We start from the raw sequence: 17,552 nt of genomic DNA on the forward strand, positions 1-17,552 counted from the left end.
GGTAAGATTTTTTAACATTGAGAATATTAATGATACTTGAGATGTAAGTGAAGTAAGAGCATCTACTTCATGTATTCCAGTGACTTGTCTTCCTGACATTGCTCGATTGGTTTGCCATTGATAATTGTTGCTGACAATCCTCTCAATAATTTCATAAGCCTTATTATAAGACTTAAAAAAGAGAGCACCATTAGCAGAAGCGTCCACTACCATCCTCGTGTGAGCATTGAAACCATTATGAAGTGTCTCAAGTTGTATTCAATGTGGGATTCCGTGATGAGGGCACTTCCGTAATAATTCTTTATACCTTTCCCATGCCTCATACAATGAGTCGTCATCCATTTGTTGGAAAGTTGTGATCTCGTTCCTCAACTTAGCATTCTTGCTAGGTGAGAAATACTTTATAAGGATTTTTTCTGCTAACTCTTTCCATGTTGAAAATAAGTTTGGTGGTAATGAGTTCAACTAAGCTCAAGCTTTGTCCCTTAGTGAATATGGGAACAACTTCAATCGTAATGCATCTTCAGATACTCCGGCTTACTTGAAAGAATCACTCACCTCCATAAACAGTCTTAAGTGTAGGTGAGGATCTTTGGTAGGCATTCCACTGAATTGGTCCACTGTCTGAAGCATCTGGAACATGACTGGCTTCAACTCGAACTATTGTGCCTTGATTTCAGGTCTCCTAATACCCGGATTAAGATCATGAAATACTGGCATGACATGCTGTCTTAAAGCTCTATCCCTATCATCAGTAATAAGGATAGGATTTTGAGCAGGGCTTGTTCCGTTTCCTTGATTCAGATTTTTGAACTTCATCACTTCAGTCCTTCTCTGACTTGCTTTGCTTGTCTTCTTCGCTGTTGAAAAGTCTGTTCAACCTCAGGGTCTACAGGGAGTAAATCGATGATTCAGTCAATACTCATAAACACCTGAAACAATCAAAACAAAATTAACTAAGTTAAAATTTGAACAGAAAAATAAACCAAAATGCAAAACTAACAACTTCACAAATAATGACTTTTTTAAAACACAGTCCCCGACAATGGTGCCAAAAACTTGGAACGATGGAAATGTGCAAGTGTACACAATCGCAACAAGTAATAAAGTAACAAGTAAATGTTAAGTTATCATACCCACAGGGACTGTGAAAAGAATTATTTATGAATGTTATTTAAAACACTTTGGTGAAGAAAATTATTTTGTTTCAAGAGGGTGATTAAAAACTAAGATTTCAAACTAAGTGAACTAAATAAATAAATCTCAAATGCACGATTTCAAAATAAGATTTTAATCAAGATGACATAATTGTGTTAGATTAATTACATTTCTTAACTTAGAATTATTAAACTCATGTTTATATTGTTACGAATAAGTTCACGGCAACTCGATAATTTGTTAACTTATGAACATACTCACCTACCAAAATCCATTTATCTCTTGACTATATCCCTCTATCAATTCAACAGGTTAAACAAATCATCATAGGCAAATTGTTATTGCACATACATATTTATTAAATCGAAATAATCTCTTGTACATATCCCTATGTCAAGTACATATCCCTATGTCAATTTAAACAATAAACTTGATTTAATAAGTACAAAGTATCCTTACCTTGAATGTAACACCCCAAATCTGGCCTAGAAGTTAGGCCCAAATCTGGCGTGTCACATCAAAGCATTGATCAAAAACTGAGTTTGTCGTTAAAGGTTCATTTCTATGTTTAAATCCTTTTGCTTGAGTTTAGTGAATCATCTCATCAAAAATGTTTACTTAATGTCTAGCACTGATACTTTAGGTTATTCCAATCGCGAAAACTACTAAAGTTTGAAATGTAAAAACGTCTGTTTTAAGTGTTTTGGAAAATAGTTGTTAATTTTAAAAATTCGTGTTTAGCAGTTTTAAATAAGGAAATCTAAAGCCCTTTTTTAAAAAAATTAATCCCTCAAAGGCCTTATAACAGAATTAAAACCCAAAATATAAAATTCAAATGAAAAGTCTACAGTAGAGCGTCAGCGGTCGTGTGGCCACCTCCGAGTCTCCCGTGGCTTCAAATCGCCTAAGGCTAGGGATTACCTGTACAGTTAGACAAGAGGGTGAGTATACGAAAACTCAGTGTGTAATCCCTTATAATACAAACAGTTAGATATATGGTATGCAGAAACAAACTGGGCCCGAGCCCATCACAGGCATAGTATCGTGTGAGCCTTAGCCCATTAATAGAACCAGGTGGACCTAAGCCCATTACAGAATCAATATCAGATGCAGATATGCAGACAGAAATCCAGCCCAAACCAACAAATACAACACTCGTACCAGCCATCACACCATGTGGGAATAAAATCAACCCACCCAACCAACACACCAAGCTTAGCATCGGTTGCAGCACTAAGTTAATAGAACGGCTCGGTACCATAGATAGAATGGCTAAAAGCCATAAGTATCGCAACAACGTTGCCAGTTAACAGAACGACTAAAAGCCATAAGCAGAAAGGCAGTAAGCCTTGAATAGAACAACTACATGCCATACACTTCCTCCGTCAATATTAACCTAACACCATGCAAGATGACATGCCATAGTAACATACGTGAATGCAGGATGTCATGCTCAGTATCAGCATATAACTTTCATACATACATCAGTCAACTTACCACTAGGGGTGTAGTGGTCATTTCGTTAGTTAGGGGTAAAATGGTAATTTTACCCAAGGGGTATTTTGCTCATTTTACCCTTTGAGGGTATTTCGGTCATTTAACAACCTTTCCAAATACCTATAGTCACCTCGAGTGACACAGATAACCTAAACGGTCATAACGGCGCAAATGGGCCCAAGGCTCATATTCGGCCCAAGTGTAGCCCAAATTCAGTCACGACTATGCAAGCTACATAGCCCAGTCTAGTATTTGTCACTTAACGTGGATTTTATCCGTGTGAGGCCCACATAACCTATTTCAGCCCAACGAGACCCATAACGGCCCAAGAGCATGAGAATGCTCATGGTGGCCTCTACAGTCTAACACCATGTTTCGTGGGCTCAGTTCAGCTCACGATCATTCGCATGCCCATTTGGCCTCAATCGTCGTATTTTTGGCTTTTCGACTTTTTGGCTTTTACAGATTCACAGAAGAGACAGTTTGATTACACACAGTCTTACGGCTTTACGACAGTAATGATTTACGGTGTACAGATACACACTTGATTGCGAAATGTGTGAATGACCCACGAGAAATCCATCCTACATTCAATCAAGGCAAACCATTAATCACTTGTCAACCGGGTTAATTGAATCCCAATCAACTTATCAAAAATAGCCTATATCGAAAATACTGGTCAACAGACTACCTCTCCATTGACTAGATCAGTCAGTTGTGGTTTGCCCACTTGATCCAGAGATTGGAGCAGCCACCTTGCCGCACCACGATGGAAAATCTTGAATAGTTGACACTTTACGCAGCTTAAATTTGGCGGTAGGGACTACGTGCCCATTTTCAGCTTGCACCATTCCTGATCCTCCCTTAGAATGGCTACTACTCGCCACCATTGATATCTCTTTATGCAACTTATTATTGGAAACCTCCATTTCCCTTCTAGAGATTTTAAAACCCAAAATTGATGATGATAGGATCGGTTGGAATAGTTTAGGTATATTCAGCCAAACACAATAGGGAAAGATGATAAACTGAATGTACACAAAAAGCCTTATGAAGAATTCAGCTATGATCAGAAGAGAGTGGGAACCAAAGAAGAAGAAGATGGAGAGTAGGTTCGGTTTAGAAGGGAGGCTGAGAAGAGAAGGATTCAGAAGGAAAAGAAAAAGCAGAACGAAGCGTGAGAGAGGAAAGGGATTTCAGCAAAGCAAGAAAAGAAAAAGAACCCAAAAAGAAGGTTACCTATTCGGTAATTGTAGGAATGAGGAAAAGTAGTGGAAATTTTGATCACTTCAATAGCTAAAACGCAAACTCGAAAGGAACCCCGAATGGTAGAAAAATCCAAAAGAACATTCGGCACCTTTCTTTCAACCTTCTCAAACCCGAATAAAGAATTGCCTTGTGCCGAAAATGCTCTGTTCCTTTCCCCTTAGCCTTTTCGCTTGCAATGGGATTCGAACCCAAGCCCCCCTCAATAGCTCAACACGCCACTTGCCTCCTTGCCACAAGCTCTTTTGTGTCACATTTTATCTTTAACTAATAAAAAGGTCTAAAAGCCAAAGTCTAGGTTCCTTTAAAAGAACAAAATAAGTTGCAAGAGCCAAGACTTGAACCCAGACTCCTTTGTAACCTTAATGACGCAACAACCACTAGAACACAAGCTTCCTTATGACATTTTTTAACACAATAATTTAAAAAGCCTACATCCAAGCATCCAGGGTTTTATCCACTTAAAACCAAAATTTTTGCTAAAGCCCAGGTTTGAGCCCAAGACTTATCCAACTCCTATAAGGACCCTTAACCACTAAAGTAGACATAGTTTTGTGCACATTTTCCTAATCGTTCCCTTGCTCAAGGCCCAATACTTCTAGGCCTAATTTCTGGGGCATTATAATTCTACCTCACTTAAACAAATTTCGTCATCGAAATTTCCAACTAACAAGATAGTCGTACCTCATAGACTTCACCACTACACTCCCGCTGCGCACTCTGATTTTAAAACATTACTACAGCCTCTTGAACCACATTTGCGTGTGCCTCTTGTGCCTATTGTCTATTCACATTTCATTAGCACTAACAGTTTTATGCAGATCGAAGTTTCATTACAGTTTCAGTCCCCTATAGTTTTAGTTTGCTCTATCTAGAGTGTTATAGTCTAATTTCTAAAGTAGTCACAGTACTTCCTAACTTACAGCATTTTAATTTTTAAATAGACAAAAGTATTCAAAAAAATTACAAATTCGATGCCGGAGACTCGGTGTGCCACACTTTTCAGAATAAGTATCTCAAAACACTTCACATATTCAAAAACAACCTTTTGAAATCCAAAAATTTGAAAAGCCATTCCACAGCTGAGTTTGTAACTCGACTATGATACCACTAAATGTAACGCCCCAAATCTGGCCTAAAAGTTAGGCCCGAATCTGGCGTGTCACATCAAAGCGTCAAAAAAATGTTTACTTAATGTCTAGCATTGATACTTTAGGTTATTCCAATCGCGGAAGCTACTAAAGTTTGCAATGTAAAAACATATGTTTTTAAGTGTTTTGGAAAATAGTTGTTAAATTTGAAAATTCGTGTTTAGCAATTTTAATTAAGGAAATCTAAAGCCCTTTTCTAAAAAAATTTAATCCCTCAAAGGCCTTATAACAGAATTAAAACCCAAAATATAAAATTCAAACGAAAACTCTACAGTAGAGCGTCAGCGGCCGTGTGGCCACCTCCGAGTCTCTCGCGACTTCAAATCGCCTAAGGCTGGGGATTACCTGCACAGTTAAACAAAAGGGTGAGTTTGCGAAAACTCAGTGTGTAATCCCTTATAATACAAACAGTTAGATATACGGTATGCAGAAACAAACTGGGCCCAAGCCCATCACAGGCATAGTATTAGGTGAGCCTTAGCCCATTAACAGAACCAGGTGGACCTAAGCCCATTACAGAATCAGTGTCAGATGCAGATATGCAAACAAAAATCAAGGTCAATCCAACCAATACACCACTCGTACCAACCATCACACCATGTGGGGATAAAATCGACCCACCCAGCCAACACACCAATCGTAGCATCGGTTGCGGCACTAGGTCAACAGAACAGCTCGACACTACAAACAAAACGGCTAAAAGCCATAAGTATCGCAACAATGTTGCTAGTTAACAGAACGACTAAAAGCCATAAGCAAAAAGGCAATAAGCCTTGAACAGAACAACTACAAGCCATACACTTCCTCCATCAATATTAACCTAACACCATGCAGGATGGCATGCCATAGAAACATACGTGAATGTAGGATGTCATGCTCAATATCAGTCATATAACTTTAATACATACATCAGTCAACCTACCATTAGGGGTTTAGCTGTCATTTCATCAGTTAGGGGTAAAATGGTAATTTTACCCAATGGGTATTTTGGTCATTTTACCTTTTGAGGGCATTTTGGTCATTTAACAACCTTTCCGAAGGCCTACAGTCGCCTAAATGGTCAGAACGGTGCAAATAGGCTCAAGGTCCGTATTCGACCCAAGTGGGCCCACAAGTTTGTGTGGCCCATTTAGCCCAAATTTTGTCACGACTATACGAACTACATAGCCCAGTCCAGTATTTTTCACTTAACATGGATTTTATCTGTGTAGGGCCCATGAGCCCATTAGGCCCACACGACCCATTTCAACCCAACGAGGCCCATAACGGCCCAAGAGCACGAGAACACTCGGGGTGGCCTTTACAGTCTAACACTATGTTTCGTGGGCTCAATTCACTATACGAGTGTTCGCACGCCCATTTGGCCTCAATCATCGTATTTTTGGCTTTTCGACTTTTCAGCTTTTGCACATTCACAGAAGAGACAGTGTGATTACACACACTCTAACGGCTTTACGACAGTAATGATTTATGGTGTACAGATACACACCTGATTGCGAAATGTGCGAATAACCCACAAGAACTCCAACCTACATTGAATTAAGGAAAACCATTAATCACTTGTCAATCGGGTTCATCGAATCCCAATCAACTTATCAAAAATAGCCTCTACCAAAAATACTTGACCAACAGACTACCTTTCCCTGGACTAGATTAGTCGGTTGTGGTTTGCCCACTAGATCCAAAAATTGGTGCAACCACCTTGCCGCACCCCGGCGGAAAATCACGAACAGCTAACACTTTATGCTGCTTAAATTTGGGGGTAGGGACTACGTGCCCATTTTCAGCTGGCACCATTTCTGATCCACCCTCAGAATGGCTACTACTCGCCACCATTGATATCTCTTTATGCAACTTATTATTAGAAACCTCCATTTCCCTTCTAGAGATTTTAAAACCCAAAATTGATGATGATGGGATTGGTTGGAATAGTTCAGGTATATTCGACCAAACACAATAAGGAAGGATGATAAACTGAACGTACACAAAAAGCCTTATAAAGAATTCAAATATAATCAAAAGAGAGTGGGAATTAGAGGAGAAGAAGATGGAGAGTAGGTTCGATTTAGAAGGGAGGCCGAGAGGAGAAGGATTCAAAAGGAAAAGAAAAAGCAGAACCAAGAGCGCGAGAGGAAAGGGATTTCGGCAAAGCAAGAAAAGAAAAAGAACCCAAAAAGAAGGTTACCTATTCGACAATTGTAGGAAGGAGGAAAAGTAGTGGAAATTTTGATCACTTCAATAGCTAAAATGCAAACCCGAAAGGAAACCCGAATGGTAGAAAAATCCCAAAGAAGATTCGGCACCTTTCTTTCAACCTTCTCAAACCCGAACAAAGAATTACCTTGTGCCGAAAATGCTCCATTCCTTTCCCTTTAGCCTTAGAGTCCCAATCGGCCATAACACCCTACCAACCTCCCATTTTCGAATTTCCTTGATTTTCTCCCCAATCTCCTCATTGATTTGCTCCACAATTCCTTCCAAGACCAATTCAAACTTCACCTTATAGAGTTTGAAACCACCTCAAACTCCTGCCACCTCATACTAGCAAAATAAATATCCTTTTTACTTGCAATGGGATTTGAACCCAAGCCCCCCTCAATAGCTCAACACGCCACTTGCCTCCTTGCCACAAGCTCTTTTGTGTCACATTTTATCTTCAACTAATAAAAAGGTCTAAAAGCCAAAGTCCAAGTTCCTTTAAAAGAACAAAATAAATTGCAAGAGCCAAGACTTGAACCTAGGCTCCCTTATAACCTTAATGACGCCACAACCACTAGACCACAAGCTTCCTTATGACATTTTTAACACAATAATTTAAAAGGCCTACATCCAAGCAACCAGGGTTTTATCCACTTAAAACCAAAATTTTTGCTAAAGCCTAGGTTTGCACCCAGGACTTTTCCAACTCCTCTCAGGACCCTTAACCACTAAAACAAACATACTTTTATGCACAGTTTCCTAATTGTTCCCTTGCTCAAGGCCCAATACATCTAGGCCAAATTTTTGGGGCGTTACATTGAAACAGTTTAATCACAATAATCTTACAAGTTATGCAAGGCAAATGTATCGTCAGATACCATTGCTAATCGAACCGTCAGCTACCTTAGATGATTAAACATGCACTGATTAAGTACTGTGTCTATTAATTACAATTTCAATCCGTTTAAATAATTAATTCATTACTTACCTAATAATTGTAATTTAAGAATAACTTAGTCATTGTAACAGCCCGAATTTAGGGCTAGCCGGAATAGTGGTTTCGGGACCACAAATTCGACGAGAAAAAAATTTATTTTCATTATATTTTTATGGTATACGATTTCACAAAACGATTTCGTGAAAATTTCTTTCGAAAATTTTGACGTTTGGGCACTCAATTTAGTCAAAAGGACTAAATTGTAAAAAGTGCAAAAGTTGAGTTCTATATGTTAGAGGTGTCCAATTGTTATGATATTTTAAATTGGAGGTATTTATATGGTAATTAGACCATTGGTTAAGTTGTTGGACAAAAATGGGTATGGTTATGCATGTTTCCAAAGTTTTTCATTAAGGGCATTTTGGTTATTTAGTTATTATAATGAATTAAAAACAAAATTAAAAGCCAATTTTTGTCCATCTTCAACCCCTAGGCTGAATATTGCATGGAGAAACCATGGCTAGGGTTTTTAAAGCTTTCAAGCTCGATTGTAAGTCCGTTCTATCCCCGTTTTTAATGATTTTTACGTTTTTGAAATCCTCGTAACAAGATTTACCTATTTTTACCATTGTTTTGAACTAGTGTTTGTATTTAAAAATTTACCCATGAATGATATGCATGTATTTTTATGTTTTATGGAAGAATAGGAATGTTTGGAGTGTGATAAACGATTTGTATTAAGTAATTTTCGATGAAAATGCCTAAAAGGATTAATTTGTAGAAGTTATAAAATATGTCACAAGTGTGTGAATAAGTGAGTATTTTGGACTACTATAGTTATGAAAATGGTTCAGCTAGGCCTAAGATGCAAGGAAATTGAATAAAAATTATTTTATGAGCCTAGGGGAAAAATTATAATTTTGTGAAACTTTAGTGGCAAAAACGTAAATTTGCCAAAGTATGATATTTGGACAGGAATGAATAGTGGGAAGGTTATATAAGTTAAATGTATTGTTATAAATCAAGAAAGACTAGAAATTGAAATTGATCGATAAAAAGAAAAGTGAGAAAAAGTGGAAAATTCCCGAAAGAACCTTTGGAATAAAAAAGGGGTACGAATGAAGTGACAGAAATGATCACATGTGTGACACGGATTGTGTGTAGGCCGCTATGTAAAAGTGAAATTGATGGTCACGTGTGTATGACGTGACCACGTCCCAATCACCACCAAGCCCGAATCTTGATTCCATCGAGCTCCCAAAAGGACCTATGATTAGAGCTCAATCCAAACAACTTCAAGAAACTGTATCTGCATTATTTCATAGAATTTGGAAGTAAGATCAGCTTGTTGATGAAGGGAATGCTCGGGCTAAGCCATTGAAGAATCCATGTGTTTTATTGCAAGCTGACTTTAGCTCAATTTCAGCTCCCTTAGCTCATTTCAGCTCCAATCAGCTCACTTGAGCTCAATTCCGTCCATTTGAGCTCAATTTAGCTTCCTATCAACTCGTTATTTTTATCATTTAAATAAATTGAGTATAATTTTTATTTTAATTAGTTTTCAACAACTCATGAACGAATTCACTAGCTCAATTCAGCTCGTCGATAATTTCCAACTCTCATTGAGCTAGCCGAATTTATTGATACTTTTATTTTATTTGTGTATTTATTTTAATTTATTAAATATTTCTTAATATTATTTAATCTAAACTGAATGTACCTTGAATCTAATATGTTTATAGCTTTTGTAGGTACAGCCGAATTTGGACATACAATTAATGAGGATTCATGAACATTGTTGATTCATTGTACGTGTGGATGCATGAATGTCTTCCTTCAACGAATGGATGCTTTAAGGATGGAACATGAATTCTTCATTACAAGGAATGGGAGTGTGCATGAATGCTCACCTACATGCATCGGTTGCTGTCCATTAAATTCCTATGCACCTATTCGGCCAAAAGGCATCTTTTGGAGTGTCCATCCACACCTTGGTCAAACCTAGACAAAGCTATTGGCCTCTCATGCATTCACCAGCCACCAAGTTCATTTCCTTAACCATGAAGCTGCCCATTGAAGACCCATTTAGCCGAATTTAAACATAGCTTTAAGGGATACATTTCTAGATTAGTTTAACTCATTTAAAGCCGAATTACTTAGTCTTTAAGCTTATCTAATTTTGTCCATTCGGCTATCATATGAAAACTATAAATAGTTTATTTCTTTTTGTAAAGGGTTAGACATTTTTTATTATTAAAAACTTGATTGTGAGGTTACCTCCTTTCTTATTTCGTTCGAGTCTCGTTCTGACTTATCTAGCTAGCTAGTGGCATCAACCCGACTCTTTGAACTTATCACCATTCTGGTGTGGCATTCATCCATCGTTTTATACCTTTGGTTCTTACCTCAATATAGGTAACGGGTCAAGGTCCATCTTCGATATTCCATTAACCCACCTTAAGCAATATAAGTCCCAGGGTAATACTCTCTATAGTATTGAATCGTTCTTGATACTTAAGTTCACTTTTCCATCTCCATCCTATTTATTAAATATAAACTTTATTTCTTTTCTTATTAAACCGAACCTACAAAAATATCCAAATTTAGCCTATCTTTTGAACCCTTTTAAAAGTCTTCCGCTTAAACTGAAAACAATCTTCATCTTAAAACAATTTCGAATGAACTTCTCGTCGACGATCGGGCATCTTAAGTGAACTCGACTCAATCAACCGAGCCGGATCACGTCATTTGGTATCAGAGCTTGCAAAACGAGGAGCGTTGACGTTCATGTTAATCCCGGAGTAGGTTCGTAGAAAAAAAATCAAAAAAATTTTGATTGAAAAAAAAATTGAATTGTAATTATTTTCTCTTGTATTTAGCTTACTATTGTATTGGAGTATTAAAAAATCGAAGATTAAAAAAATTTAAAAAAAAGAAATTCGAAAAAAAGTCAAAAAAATCAAGCAAAAAAAAAAGAGTTGAAAGTTTGTTACTATTTTCATTTATTCCTACTTCGATCATCAAGTTCCCCTTCCTACCATTATTTACCCCTCCCAACGCCACACTTTAAACTGAATTTTTTTATTTTCAGCCTACATTACACCCTACATCATTTCCTTTGAAACCCATTTGAAACCGACCCTCAAGCTGCAAATTAAGTCTACACGAGACGAATTACGAAATTGTGAGACGAGGTCGAGTGGTAAAAGGCAAGAGTGTGTGTGTGCATTAGAGTGAAGAAAAAAGCCTTAAAACTTGTGCAAAACATGAGTGTGATTGAAAATCGTTATTTCCTTTTCGAGAGAATTGGTGAGGATTTTGTGGTGAGGTATTTATTTTATGTTTCTGTTTCAACACTTTCATTTTTCATCAAAATTAATCATGTCTCTAGAAGAGTTTCCAGCTTTTGAATTTCAATATTTTTTTAAAGAGATGGAGTGCATGCTCAATCGAAAAATTAAGTCAATCCAAGAAAAGCTAGATCATCGAGCAATAGCTCAAAGTCGCGAAACGGAGTTAAGATCATCACGATGACACTACTCGACAAGAGACTCTTATCAAGACTCCTATTCAACAAGGCGTTCGAGACCAAGAGAAGCAAACTCCGAGTTTGAGTCCTTCCGAGATGATAAATGAAAAGGTAGACATGCCTCTACAAGTGCATCAATTTATTCATCTTTGAAGGTTGGCTTACGAAGAGGCGAACATGTTTCAAAGTACTCGGCCACGGAAGATCTATCACAAAGAGATGATCGTCTTTTGTATGAATAACCTTTTTCTTATTCTCAACGAAAGGCTTCTCATTTTGATATTTTTTCTTTTGTAATGAAATTGAAACAGCATGTGAAAAAGAAAAAGAAAAATAAAAAGAAATTACAAAAGAAAAAGAAATCAAAAAAGTGATAGAAAAAGAAATCGAAGAAAAGAAAATTGAAAAAGAAATTGAAATTGAGAAAAAAATTGAAAAATAAAAAGATGATGAAAAAGAAACGAAAGAAAAAGAGACAAGCGAACCAAAAAAAGTGAGGAATGTTTCCACTAACCAACATGTGAGTTTTCCTCATGTTGTTTCTCCTCAGGTTTTTGAAGAATTGATTGACAAATTCCAATTTCAATACCTTCCTAATGAGAGGCGATTCCAGTTGACCAACGAAGGTAAGGTTGAAGGTGAAATCCAACCACAAGTGCTCCAAGATAAGCAAGGTAAGGCATTTTTAGCAATAGAGCCACGGCAAACAGTTTTGAAAGTTGTCGATAAAATTTTCGATGACTTAGTTTTCAAAAGATTTCCTTATTTTGATCTGATTAATTCTTATTCTTCATTTGTGGATGATAAACTCCTTCTAAGTGGAAACATGAGGACTTGTTTCCTTGATTTGTTTTGTGTTAAAAACCCTATTCATGTTGTTCAAATAAATCAACACACACAACATAAGATTTTGCATGATAAAGACTATCCACGACAAGCGATTAAATTGTCTGATTGCAATGATTTTGTGACTCAATTACTGCTTTGTGAGAAATCCTTGAATTTGTGCAAATTTGTTTTGATGAATGTAAAGAAGTTTGATTATTTCATTCTGTGTAAGCACAAATTTTCTTGGTCTAGCATGTTTGATTTAATGAAACCTTTGTTACACCTTGGAATAAGTAATCAAACTCGTGTGTTCAAACCTGGAATTTATTATTTTAGGTTGATATGTGCGGAACTCAAGCATCCTAATTTTTGTGCAACAAATTTATGTTTGTTTGGTGCTTGGCCTTTGAAATTTAAAGATTCTGATTATAATTTAAAATTGTTCTTTGATCATTTTATGTGGCTGTACATGAAATTGATTTTTCATTTCGAAAAGGTAAGATCAACTCATGTTTTCGAACCTGGTATCGTTACATATGTTCAATATGTGAATAGTGTTTTAGCATGTACCTTTGAGTCCAACGTCCATGGTAATATTACCCTCTTTCAACATTATGAACACAACACTTCGAAAAGTGAAAGTTGTCTTTGTGTTTACCCTTCATTTCAGGTTTCTCAAGGACTGTGTAATGAGCTTCGACTTCAATAACTTCCCAAGGAGAAAAGGATCACTTTGATTAAAAAAGGTAAAATCGATCTTCAATTTTCTATTCCTAAAGGTGGACAAGGTATGATTTCTGATGCTATGCGACCATCTTTTCCTTATTCGAATGTAGATGAAATTTTTGAAGACACTTGGAATGCTAAAAATTGCTTGAATCCTATTGTGGTTAATTGTTCGATTTTTCTTGAAGGGAATATACCTGTTTTGGTTGATGATAAGAAGAATTTTGTTTTTGGAAATTGTAATGAATTTGTTGGTGAGAACATAGCCAAACGACAATTGCAAGTTTTAAGTATGCGAAATCATGAATCATGTGAATTTTTTTTATTTGCCTATTTGTGATGAAGACTTACATTTCTTGGCTCATTGCTTGCATTTCATTTATTTGAACAATGACTTGTGGAAGAAAATTGAAAAGCTCGAATGCTTAAAAACATATTCGTCTTTGTTTCAATCATTTGACGAGCCATTGACAAGTAAGACGATTAGTTCATTTGATTATAAGAATGATGTTTTAAATCTACCCTCTTATATGACTCATACTTGTCTTGATGCGATTATGCATGATTTGCATGTTTGTTTTGATAGCTTACTGATGATTAATGGTTGTCCATTTTCATTGATTCATTTGACATCTTTACTGCTGAATATTGTGAGTTCTTTTGCAAAAGTCTATGAAAGACTATTCGCCCCATTCGTCCAAAAAGAATTGCATAAGAAGAAATATTTTCTAGTGAACAAAATGTTCGACTTGAGGACAAGTCATTTTCAAGAAGGGGGGATGACGTGACCACGTCCCAAGCACCACCAAGCCTGAATCTTGATTCCATCAAGCTCCCAAAAGGACCTATGACTAGAGCTCGATCCAAACGACTTCAAGAAACTGTATCCACATTATTTCATAGAATTTGGAAGGAAGATCAGCTTGTTGATGAAGCGAATGCTCGGGCTAAGCCATTGAAGAATCCATGTGTTTTATTGCAAGCTGAATTTAGCTAAATTTCAGCTCCCTTAGCTCATTTCAGCTCCAATCAGCTCACTTGAGCTCAATTCCGTCCATTTGAGCTCAATTTAGCTTCCTAACAGCTCGTTATTTTTATCATTTAAATAAATTGAGTATTAGTTTTACTTTAATTAGTTTTCAACAGCTCATGACCGAATTCACTAGCTCAATTCAGCTCGTCGATAATTTTCAACTCTCATTGAGCTAGCCAAATTTATTGATACTTTTATTTTATTTGTGTATTTATTTTAACTTATTAAATATGTCTCAATATTATTTAGTCTAAGCTGAATGTACCTTGAATCTAATTTGTTTATAGCTTTTGTACGTACAACCGAATTTGGACATACAATTAATGAGGATTCATGAACATTGTTGATTCATTGTACGTGTGGATGCATGAATGTCTTCCTTCAACGAATGGATGCTTTAAGGATGGAACATGAATTCTTCATTACAAGGAATGTGAGGTTACCTCCTTTCTTATTTCATTCGAGTCTCGTTCTGACTTATCTAGTTAGCTAGTGGCGTCAACCCGACTCTTTGAACTTATCACCATTCTGGTGTGGCGTTCATCCATCGTTTTATACCTTTGGTTCTTACCTCAATATAGGTAACGGGCCAAGGTGCATCTTCGATATTCCATTAACCCACCTTAAGCAATATAAGTCCCGGGGCAATACTCTCTATAGTATTGAATCGTTCTTGATACTTAAGTTCACTTTTCCATCTCCATCCTTTTTATTAAATATAAACTTTATTTCTTTTCTTGTTAAACTGAACCTACAAAAATATCCAAATTTAGCCTATCTTTTGAACCCTTTTAAAAGTCTTACGCTTAAACTGAAAATAATCTTCATCTTAAAACAATTTCGAACGAACTTCTCATCGATGATCGGGCATCTTAAGTGAACTCGACTCAATCAACTGAGCCGGATCACGTTAGTGTAGTACTATGTGAAGGCTACTACGTGTACCAGAATGATAGGTCGCATGTGTAGTACTATGTGCAGGCTACTATGCGTACCGGATAGTTTCGATCACGTGTGTAGTACTATGTGCAGGCTACTACGTGTATCGGATGGTAATGGTCATATGTGTAGTACTATGTGCAGGCTACTATGTGAACCGAACATCATTGATTATTAAGGTGGTTGCTATGTGCTGATTCCACCGAACATCATTGATTAATAAGCTGGTTGCTATGTGCTGAATCCACCGAGTATCTGTTATTATTCCGAAGTGTTCATCCGGAAATTGACTAAGTGTAATTGAATAATTAATATAGGTGTGGAATTAAATTGAATATCGACTTAGAAATGGAAAAGTGAATTTTGAATTGAATTGTGATTGAAAGTAAAAAAGTGAAATTATAAAAGAGTACATTTAGCAATAAAACAGTTTAGACAGCAACATTTGTGTGACTTTGAAAAATCACCAAAAATAGTGGGGATTGAATTAGAGGCTGAATAATATATGAAATTGAAGCTGAATGAGTCTATTTTCACATAAAAGAAACATAGAAATCAAAAAAGTTATATATTTTGAGATATTTGAGGTTTAGTTAGATAGAGTTAGAATGAGTTTGGAATCCACTGTTCTGACTTTGGAAAATTTTCAAAAATTGTACAGAAATAATTATAGGATAAATTTTATATGTTTAGAATCCTCAGTGAATATATTTTTAAGAGAAACAAATGGAAACAATATCTGAATTCTGTACAATGAGATAATTAATTTTTAGTGAAGAGAGGTCAGAACTATCAAGCAGTGAAATAGGGGAAATTTTAAACCTCCATACAGCACGGCGCGCTCTCGTCATCCCCGGTAGCACGGTATGCCTTCGTTGATCTATTCTGACAATACAGATGAATGTCTCTTTCTCCTCCGTCAGTCAAACCTGTTTACGGTTCAATGCTTGTCTTATTCCTTTCAGCAGGTAGCTATTCAGATAAGTTTCTTTCTGACGTCTTGCTAGCTTTTTTTTTTAGATCCATACCACGTTTGGGTCGGTACTTTGGTCTGGGCATCCCCCACATGATTGGAGATGGAAGGATTGCCTCGCCCTTCTAGGGGGGATGGCTTATTTCTCGTTAATTGACGGACGAAATAGCTTTGTCACTAACGCCCACAGCAACATAACCACCTTGAATTGCCAACCTACTCAAAGAACAATATATACATCAGACCTCAACAATCTTCTTTCTCCAAAAACTTTTTTAGGTTTCAAAGGTTTCCTCAACAAAGGTAGTGCAAAAAATTTCATCCTAAAAATAAAATTTCCTAACTGCTCATGTGTGCTTTCTGGCCATAGTAAACATCTCCTAATTTACTTAGTTCATTTGTTGCCTAAACTCAAGTTGCTTTAAGCCTACTAAAAATGCATATATATTTTTCATTTAAAAAAAAACTAATGTAAGGGATTTAGCATGTCACAAAATTCTTTGACTCGATAATCATAATGGAACAAACATTGAATTACTGAATACTTAATCATGTCATAATTTAAATAACAATCATTATTGAAGCTAAGGTTTTTAACTTAGAAGATGGATGGAGCAAACAACTAACTCTTTAGCTACTCAACCTGATACTATAGTGGAGCGCCCCTTATATTCTTATTACACACTCTTACTTAAACTCACCTTTCTAGTCAACAACAGGATGGATCAAACAAAGTAATGCTAACTTACTCGGCAATTCTAAGCATTGGAGTGCCTACTGTTCTTTATTTAAGTAATGCTTTGACAATTTGACTGAGTTTGGTTTCAAAAGTCCCTAAGTTCATTAAAGGACACTCGATATAATTCAAAACTTACTGAAGTAAGGAAATCTCATGTTTATGAGTTATTTTTCAAGCAGTTCTCCTAAGTTAAATTTACGTAATCCACTGTCACATGTTCTAAGTATATTGAAGAATTTAAGCTCATCATCGAACATCATAAGTAAAGATTATACTAATTATAGGCAAAACAATCTATGGCAATTATGTGTGCCATGGTAAAATGAATGACAAGTGAACCAAAAATTAAAACAAGTTCAAGTAACTACTTAATGCAATACTAAATGCTCAACACTTATTTGGCATGGACCGGAGTGTAGTTACTACATTCTGTCCTGCGAGTGGATTTACATGAACTGTGTTTATAGTGTATTTTACTTTTCAATGATTGGAGTGGCACTTGTGCCTCAACATCTATTTCCCAATTTGTTGCGTCATAACTCTCTTTCGCAATGTTGTAGTAGACTCCTCTTAGTAA

General features: G+C 36.4%; 1 non-coding gene across 1 annotated transcript; it reads left to right on the forward strand.

Annotated features, from left to right (window-relative positions):
• The first annotated feature begins 268 nt into the window (after positions 1-268).
• On the forward strand, positions 269-375 carry LOC121218910 (small nucleolar RNA R71). Its single transcript, XR_005915394.1, has one exon. It is a non-coding gene; the product is annotated as a small nucleolar RNA R71 (small nucleolar RNA).
• Positions 376-17,552: the final 17,177 nt, after the last annotated feature.

Source organism: Gossypium hirsutum, chromosome D06 (genome assembly GCF_007990345.1).
Source record: "Gossypium hirsutum isolate 1008001.06 chromosome D06, Gossypium_hirsutum_v2.1, whole genome shotgun sequence".
Classification (NCBI taxonomy): Eukaryota; Viridiplantae; Streptophyta; class Magnoliopsida; order Malvales; family Malvaceae; genus Gossypium; species Gossypium hirsutum.